The sequence below is a fragment of the Onychomys torridus genome, chromosome 5 (assembly GCF_903995425.1).
Source record: "Onychomys torridus chromosome 5, mOncTor1.1, whole genome shotgun sequence".
In the NCBI taxonomy this organism is placed as follows: domain Eukaryota; kingdom Metazoa; phylum Chordata; class Mammalia; order Rodentia; family Cricetidae; genus Onychomys; species Onychomys torridus.
Window position 1 is genome coordinate 44445746 of NC_050447.1, and position 8690 is coordinate 44454435.

An 8690-nucleotide genomic window follows, 5' to 3' on the forward strand; every position below is an offset into this window, starting at 1 on the left:
GGGAAAACAAAACGGCTGAAAAACACTCTAATGATTACATAGAGCAGAGTGCCAGGCAGCCATCTGCAATTCCATTTATGGAGTGTGCTAATGGCATGGGAGCTGTTAGGCTGTAAGGTCAAATGAAGGTCAAAGCACATGGGGACAATATCACTGAGGACATACATCTCAACTACAATTGTAAGAGTTATTCACATGTTATATTTTATTTCATCTCTACCAGGGTTGTAAAACATCAAATGAAAGCACTAGAGAGATGGATTGGCATTGAAGAATACCCACTGCTCTTGCAGAGGACCTAAGCTCAGTTCCCAGCACCCACATTAAGTTGTTCACAATCACCTGTAACACCAGCTCCAGGGGATCGGATGCCCTCTTCTGTCACTCCATCATCGAACTATAGCTCCAGTCCTTAGAATGCTTCAAACTCTTAAATTTTTTTCACACAAAGCTATAGCCATGAGCTATTAGGTATAAGAAAACAATTGTCAGGTGGTAGTGGCACATATCTTTAATCCCAGCACTCAGGAGGCAGAGCCAGGTGGATCTCTGTGAGTTCGAGACCAGCCTGGTCTACAGAGCGAGATCAAGGACAGGTATCAAAACTACACAGAGAACTTTTGTCTTGAAAAGCCAAAAAAAAAAAAAAAAAAAGAAAAAAGAAAAAGAAAGAGAACAATCTCCAGAGTCTATATGAATCACCCATCTAAAACAACATGATTCTAACTTTCTCTTCTCCTCTATATGGAAAAAGCCCTTTTTTTTTTAACTTTCCTTCAAAAATTCAACAAATAGACTCTCTGGTCCTCCTTGTTCCAGAGACAGCCTCATCCCTGAGACACAATGGTGAGGGTTGGAGTGAACATATTTGGCCATATTGGACTCCTGGTTACCAGGGATGCCATTGCATCTGTCAAAGTGGAAATTATTGCCATCAATGACCTCGACTACATGGTCTCTGTGTTCCAGTGTGACTCTACCCATGACAAGGTCAATGGCATAGTCAAGGCTGAGAACAGGAAGTTTGCCATCAATGGGAAGGCTGCCATCACTTTCGTCCAGTAGTGAGATCCAACCAACATCAAACCCAGTGATGCTGGTGGCAAGTATGTTGTGAAGTGTACCGGTGTCTTCTCCACCATAGAGAAGCCCAAGCTCATTTTAAGGGTTGGGCCAAAAGGGTCATCATCTCTGACTTTCTGCTGATGCTCCCATGTTTGTGATGGGTATGAACCACAAGAACCATAAGAAGTGTGACAATTCACTTAAGGCTGTCAGCAATGCTTCTTGCATCACCAACTGCGTAGCCCCCCTGGCCAAGGTCATTCATGACCACTTTGGCATTGTGGAAGCACTCATGACCACAGCCCATGCTATCACTGCTACCCAGAAAACTGTGGATGGTCCCTTCAGGTAGCTGTGGTGTGATGGCTGTGGGACTGCCCAGAACATTATCCCTGCATCCCCTGTGGGAAGCTCAGTGGCATGGCCCTTCATGTTCCTACCCCCAGTGTGTCCATCATGGATCTGCCATGCTGCCTGGAAAAAGCTGCCAAGACATTAAGAAGGTGGTGAAGCAGGCATCTGAGGGCCCACTAAAGGTCAACCTGGGCTACACTGAGGACCAGGTTGTCTCCTGTGACTTTCACAGTGACACCTACTCTTCCACCTTTGATGCTGGGGCTGGCATTGATCTCAATGACAACTTTGTAAAGCTCATTTCCTGGTATGAAAATGAATAAGGCTAGAACAGTAGGGTGGTGGATCTCATGGCATACATGGCCCCCAAGGAGTAAAAAGCTGTTTTTATCCACCCCAGCAAGGATATGAGAGCAAGAGAGAGGCCCTTAGTGGCTGAGCAGTCCCTATTACAACTCAGGCCCCAACACTGAGCATCTCTTCTCACAATGTCCACCTCAGAATAACAGGAGGTACTCTACTCTCTTAAATACCAACAATACAGTTCACTGTACGCCCCCCTAAAATTCAATGAATACTGTCATTTTAAAGATATATTTTATTTGTGTGAGTATATGTGTGCCATGTGTGTGTTGGTACCTGTGGAGGCCAGAAGAGTTGGACTTGGATGAAATTATCACGTGGGTCTGTTATGAGGGCCCTATCTAGGATGAGATGCTGGTTAATGTCTCTCTAGGAAAAGTCTCTCCAATTCATCAGCTTTGTTTTCTGTCCCTTCTCTCCCCACCCACTCTGCAGCACAGCAGGCTACGGCTGAAGAAAGAGCAAAGCTCTTTGAAGACAGCATTCACATGAGATGGGCCAAGGGGGGCTTACTCTCGACACAGGTCTCCCAGCTTGCTTATCTGAGGTCCCTCTAGGACCCACGAGATGACCCATGACAGATGCTGAGCCAAACTGGAGGATGGATGGGTGAAAGTATATATGGAAGCCTACGTTTATTTAAACTAAGACAGAGGGATGTCCTGCATCTCTACTTCCTGGGATCTGGTTTGGATTCTGGATATGCAATTTAGACTAAATCAAAGGCCCACATTAACATTCTTATGGAATCCATGCACGGACATGGTTGTCTAAACATAATTAGAGAAGGATTTTACACTCCCTCCTCCTGCAAAGAGCATCCCAGGAGATTGAGTGTCATGTATAGGATTGTTTCAGAAGCCTGTGGCCTGACCCACAGTAGACACTCTACAGATAGGCCCCTTAACCTGTGTCTTTGCATGTCTCCATCCTCAAGGTTTTGAGCATCTCCAATGTAGATATAATTAAGATAACAGCTCTGCACATCAGAAAGAGGAGGAGGGAAGAAAGATGAAGAGGTGGAGGAAGAAGAGAAAGTGGTAAGTGAGGAAGAAGAGGAGGTGGTGGGGGTTTAAAATATATGGAACAAGCATCGTGGTGATTACTGCTCTTCAGAGGACCTGAGTTCGAGTTCACTTCAGCATACCCACATCCAGCAGCTCACACCTTCTTGTGACTTCAGCTCCAGGGGATTCAGTTGCCTCTTCTCACTGTGATGGAGATCCACATGCATCTGTACTCTGTGTGTGTGTGTGTGTGTGTGTGTGTGTGTGTGTGTGTGTGCGTGCGCGTGTGCGCACGTGCACAAATTGAAAAATTTAAAGATAAAAATAAAATAAGGAAACTTGAATGGAGAAGGGACAGAATGTAGTCCCCGATCAGCTTCAGCCAAATGAGGATATTATTTTGCAGATTCTATTTGCCAAAGGAAAATTACATTCCACAACACCCGGAGGAGGAGGAGGAGGAGGAGAAGGGAGGAAGCTGCTGCTTCCAATGTGGACTTCATTCCAGAAATCCCACATACTGGCCTCACAAGAGCCCTAGTGTGATAAAGAGATGACTATTTCGGATGAGAGGATCCAGTCCTCCGGGAGAGGTGGGAGGAGGACAAGGCCAGGGCTCTCTCCCAGTCAAGTGCAGCTCAGCCCTCAATTGCGATATGAATGCTGCATTCCCAGAGTAATGATTTAAGCCCGGTGAAGCCAAAAACCTGTCGCCATTAAGTGTGTTTTCAATTGGGAAATGGAAGTGCATAGGTCCTGGCGGCAAAACAGGAAGGCGAGTCTGCATTAGAGCCTGAGAGTTCACACCCACAGCTGGGGCTGGCAGCTCAGCTGCTGCCAGCCCCAGCAGAGGTTTGCTCTGCCTCTCAGTCTCAGAATTCAGACCATAAGGACACCATTTTCTCAGTATATTTCCAGGTTTAAAAAAAAAATTGCCAGGACTTGGAAAATGGCTCAGTTGGTAAAGTGTTTGTGATATAAGCATGACAAACCGAGCTTGATTTCCTCTGCATGAAATCTGGGCACAGTGAAGCATGCCTGTAATCTCAGAACTAAGAAATAGAGACAGGGCCTAGCTGACCCAGGTAAAGTGAGAGGTAGAGAACTACTAATGGAGACTCCTGCCCTGGTCTCATTTCTGTTACTGTGGTATACATCCTGGGGGGAAAATGACATAGGGGAGTTCTTATACTTCCAAATTATAGTTCATTATTTTGGGAAAGTCATAGCATCCACAATCAAGAGTAAAGAATAAATACACCCTTGCTTCCTTGCTCTCAGCAAGTTTTCTCCTCTTTTATACTTTCAAGACTCTCTGCCTAGGGGATGGTGCCACCCACAATAGGCTGTTGTCTTCTACTTCAATCAATCACTGATCAGGACAATGCCTCCTAGACATGCTTATAAATGAACATGATCAAGATAACTCCTTACCAAAACTCAATTCTCAGGTGATTCTAGATTGTGTTGAGTTGACAGTTAAAACCAAACCAGCACAATACATAAAGTCAACCTCTAGCTTAAGCAAACACACACATTCATGTACCCACAGATGAATATGTACATCCACATACACAAAAGCATGCCAGAAAATGTTATTTTCATTTCCAACTGAAAAATATAAGCAATGCCTCCCATTTGTGTTACTCTTAAATTTTTTCCTGAACACTCTACCCTTGGCACTCAACCTTTTACCCATGATTCTAGGAAAATAGGGCTTGACCACCCATGTGAGTGACCAACATGATCCCTTTTAATTCCGTCTAGGCGTGGTAGAATGACATTGGACAGATGTGCCCTTTTCCTCCAAGCTCTGTCCATCACTGTATCTCACTCTTTCCCTCTTGCCTTGTTTTAACCATCATGGAAAATGATAATCCCAGAAATATCTTGGCCAGGCAACCATGGGTGTGGTCTGGGCATGGTCCTGGTTCTCATGTGGTTTTGCATCCAGGCAACATTCCTTCTTGGTGAAATAGAAAATGTGTGGCAAGAGTTTAGTGTGGGGTTGTCAGGGATTGCTCTGTTCCTTTTGATCTTCCTTCTAGACTATTCTGTGTGAAGATGATCATTACTGCTCAAAGGTGCAGAACATAAAGGAAGCCAGGGGAAACATTGGTGATGGGCTGGGGGAGCCTGAGCAGTCTCCATGCCCAGACAGCTTAAGAGCAAGCTCCTGGGAGAGGCAAGAGCCATGCTAGAACTTGATACTCTCGGGCAGAAGGAAGGGGACACTTTGACAGAGCCTAGGAAAGCAGAACAAATGTTGGGATGCCAAAATTACGTGGTAGTAGAAAGCGTTTAGAGTTTGGTCAGTGATGAAGGTCCCTTGAGTCACTAGAGCTGGCCTAGAAAAGGTGCTCAGGAGCATAGACTGTGGTAAAATGAGCTAATCTGTTTGAGAATGTTCTTTGCTGAAACCCATTATCCCATCCGTTTACTCCACGCCCATTCTGGCTAGGAGGCAGAGAGGGTGTCCTGACTCTCATCCCTGTATACTTTGTCTCACCCAGGGCCTCTGGAACCTGGGTGTATGTTCGTCAATGAGGGGTAGTGTCCTGGATGTATGACAGCCGCTCAGAGACAGTGCCTATTCATTTCTCCCAAGAAGCTCATCCGGTTGCAGCATCCCACAGACAGGAAGTCCATTAAGGCAGATCCCAGGGCCTCCCTTCCTCACAGCCACCATCTTTCAGGGGTGTCTGCAACCATGGTTTCACTCCTCCTTCTTGGGTCTCACAACCCAAGTCTGAGAATGAGCTGGATAAAAACTGCAGTGGAAGAGCCACCCACCCCTGAATGCACAGGGAGCCTGAGTCATCACACTGGCTCCTATTTGTCACCCATCCCTGAGTGTATGAGCATCCTGGGTTGGCTTGCAGGCTCTCATTTCCAGCCACTATAGCCTGTTTTAGAAGGTTTGTTTTTAAAACAATGAACATGTGAAAATGCCTTAAGATTTCTGTTCTCTACTGTGTCCAAGGTAGCAGACCTCATGCAACAAATGATTGGGATGGGGGAGTGGGACTCTCTAGGTCCCTTAGGGGCAAATCTCTCAGGGGTACACAAACTTGCCCTGTATCTCCTATGATTTATGACATGTCTCCCACCCCGAAACAAGTCTGCAAGATTCCTTTGCTTTTCTCAAAGCCACTGACTTATTGATGTCTGTAAACTGGTATTCTAGTCTCCTTTCTGATAACACACTCTGATCAAAAGCTACATGGGGGAGTGGAGGGTTTCCTTGGCTTCTACTTCCAGGTCATGGTCCATCATTGAGTGATAGTAGGGAAGGAACTCAGCAGGAACTTGGAGCAGAAATCTTGGAGAAATGCTGCTCTGGCTCTCTCACAGTCTCATACTTAACTAGCCTTTTTGTACAGCCCAGGACCACCTGGCTGGGGAAGGGCACTGCTCACTTTGGGCCGGGCTCTCTTACACACTAGTTAATGAACAGGGGCATCTCCCCCAGAGACATGCCCACAGGTCAGTCTGATCTGGGAAAGTCCTCAATTTGAGACTCTTAGGCTATGTCAAGTTGACAGGAACAATAACATAGATGAGAAAGCAGAGAAATGTCACACAAAAAAGGGGAAGAATAGGTGATGATAAAGAATTGTAAATGGACAATTGTAATTGCTTGTTCTTGATGCATACAGGACCAGAAATCATGGGCTCACCTGTCACAGATCCCTGGACTCCCAGCTACAAGTAGCATTCCCCCTGATAATTTCCTATACAGAAAGATGACTTCACCTTCACAAACCCCAGGGAAAACTATGCCCCATGAGAGGGAAGGAATTGGTTACTGTTGTTAACTGTTAGTACACAGAAATGCAGGAAGACTCAAAAACACATGCGCACAGCGAGAAACAAGATGCAACAAGCAGCCCTGGATGGCCAGTGTCCCCGGGTCTCATGTACACTGAGAAAATTTTCTCCTTTCACCTGACGTACACCTGAGTGTCTCACACACATGTGTACTTGCACACACCACAGAGAGACATTAGTGTGGGTATATGCACTAAGACCGCTGACATGTTTGTCTTCAGAAAGGTTAAAGAAGCCTGGCACAGAGATTGACACCCTCATCCACAGCTGATGCCCAGGAAATTTCTTGAACAAAAGTAGCAAATTTTTTTTCTGCTGAAGGTTGCCTAGTAAATATTTCAGGCATTATTTTCCCAATAGCTTCTACTGAAACTACTGAACTTTGATGCTGTATCAAAGGAGACCAGGCATGAAGCAGGCACAAGTGGCTAGGTTTCTAATGTGGTTTACCCGGATTGTCAACTTGATGGGACTTAGAGTCACCATGGAAACAAACCTGGAGGCATGTCCGTGAGGGAGTTTCTAGACTTGGGTACAGTGAGGTGGGACAATCCACCCAGAATGTGGGCAGCACGACGCCCTGGTCTGGGGCCCCAGGCTGAACAAAAAGGAGAAAGCAAGCTGGACATTCGCATTCATTTACCCTTGCTTCCTAACCATAGGTGGAGGGTGATCAGATACTTCTGTTTCCTGCTGCTGAGCCTTTATGGCCTTGATGGATGGCACCTCTGCAAACTAGACCTCAAAATAAGCTCTCCCTCCCTCTCATTGCTTCTTGTCAGATATTTGGTTACAGCTGAGCATATAACACATCTGTAAGACAGGAGGTGACTACATTTGGCTCTGGGGTTGTTTACAACTTGGTGGAAAGATTCAGAAGGCAGGAGACAGACCAACGGTCACTCCCCCATCAGAAGGGAAAGCTCTATTCAAAGGCATGAGCTGATTCATTCATTCGTTTTTGTTTGTTTGTGGCACTGTGGATTGAACTGCGACCATCACTCATGCACCCGTGCTAGGAATTAGGCAAATGCTGTACCACCGAGGGCTATCCCAAGCCTGCCTTTATTTATCTATTTATTTATTGTTTGTTTGTTTGTTTGTTTATAGGCAGGGTCTCAATAAGTTGCCCAGGCTGCCCTTCAACGCACTCTGTTGCCTAGGCAGTCCTCAATTTTGTGATCATCCTGCCTCAGCCTCCCAAGTACCTGGGCCTACTAGACGGAACCACCAGGTTCAGCTGCCCTAGTTTATTATAACCAATGTTTCTGCTTTAATGTGCAGTCTCTGATACAGTAATGTCTATAATTAGATCAAGTGGTTTTAAAAAATCCCCTTTCTCGCTAAGCAAGCCTTTCAAAATCACCAGTTTCACCCCAGTTTTCTACCTGCCATCTCGGGGGAAGGGGGTCCCACTGACATGTCAGAGAAATACCATGAGTGGGGTCTGGTGGTGCCCTTCTCATATTAAGCACCCTGGATGACATACCCAGCTGGAAAATGATTTATTAAAGACTCCAAGATAAATACCGATAAAGACTTCAAATAGAGAGAGGCTCGTGACACCTACACAGGACGAGATAGATTAATAGGGAAGGAGACGGCCTGCAAATTCAGACTACCTTCCCCACCTGTGGGAGTCACCCAGAGAGAGTCCCTCTGGTCTGCAAACAGCCTTCCCCAGTAGGATGATAAAATACCTTTCTAATAACCAGAGCTGTTCCACACCATTTTCCCCTCAGGTCTGAGAGGTAACTCACAAGGCCTTTGGAGCATCCAGACGTGAGCTTGTACTGTCTATTCTCAACAGGCATCCACAAGACAGAAAGACCCTGCCTCTGTTGAATCCTAATGAGCGGGTGGATCTTCTTAGCCTGCAGTCTCAGGCTGGAAAAGTTTGCCAGTGTGCTTCACATGCCCTGTGTGCTGGCCTCCTTCCCTGGACGAGCTGGGCCTGTCAGGGTCCAGTGCCTGCACTTAACTCAGTGTTGTGCTCAACTGCTCCCCCCAACCTTGCCCTTTTTCTAGAGACCAGAGATGTCCTCTGAGGATTTCACACCCCAGTGGGGA

At 46.1% G+C, this 8690-nt stretch overlaps 1 pseudogene; it reads left to right on the forward strand.

The window, feature by feature from the left end:
* The first annotated feature begins 843 nt into the window (after nucleotides 1–843).
* LOC118584876 lies at nucleotides 844–1796 on the forward strand (annotated as a pseudogene).
* The last annotated feature ends 6894 nt before the right edge of the window (nucleotides 1797–8690 follow it).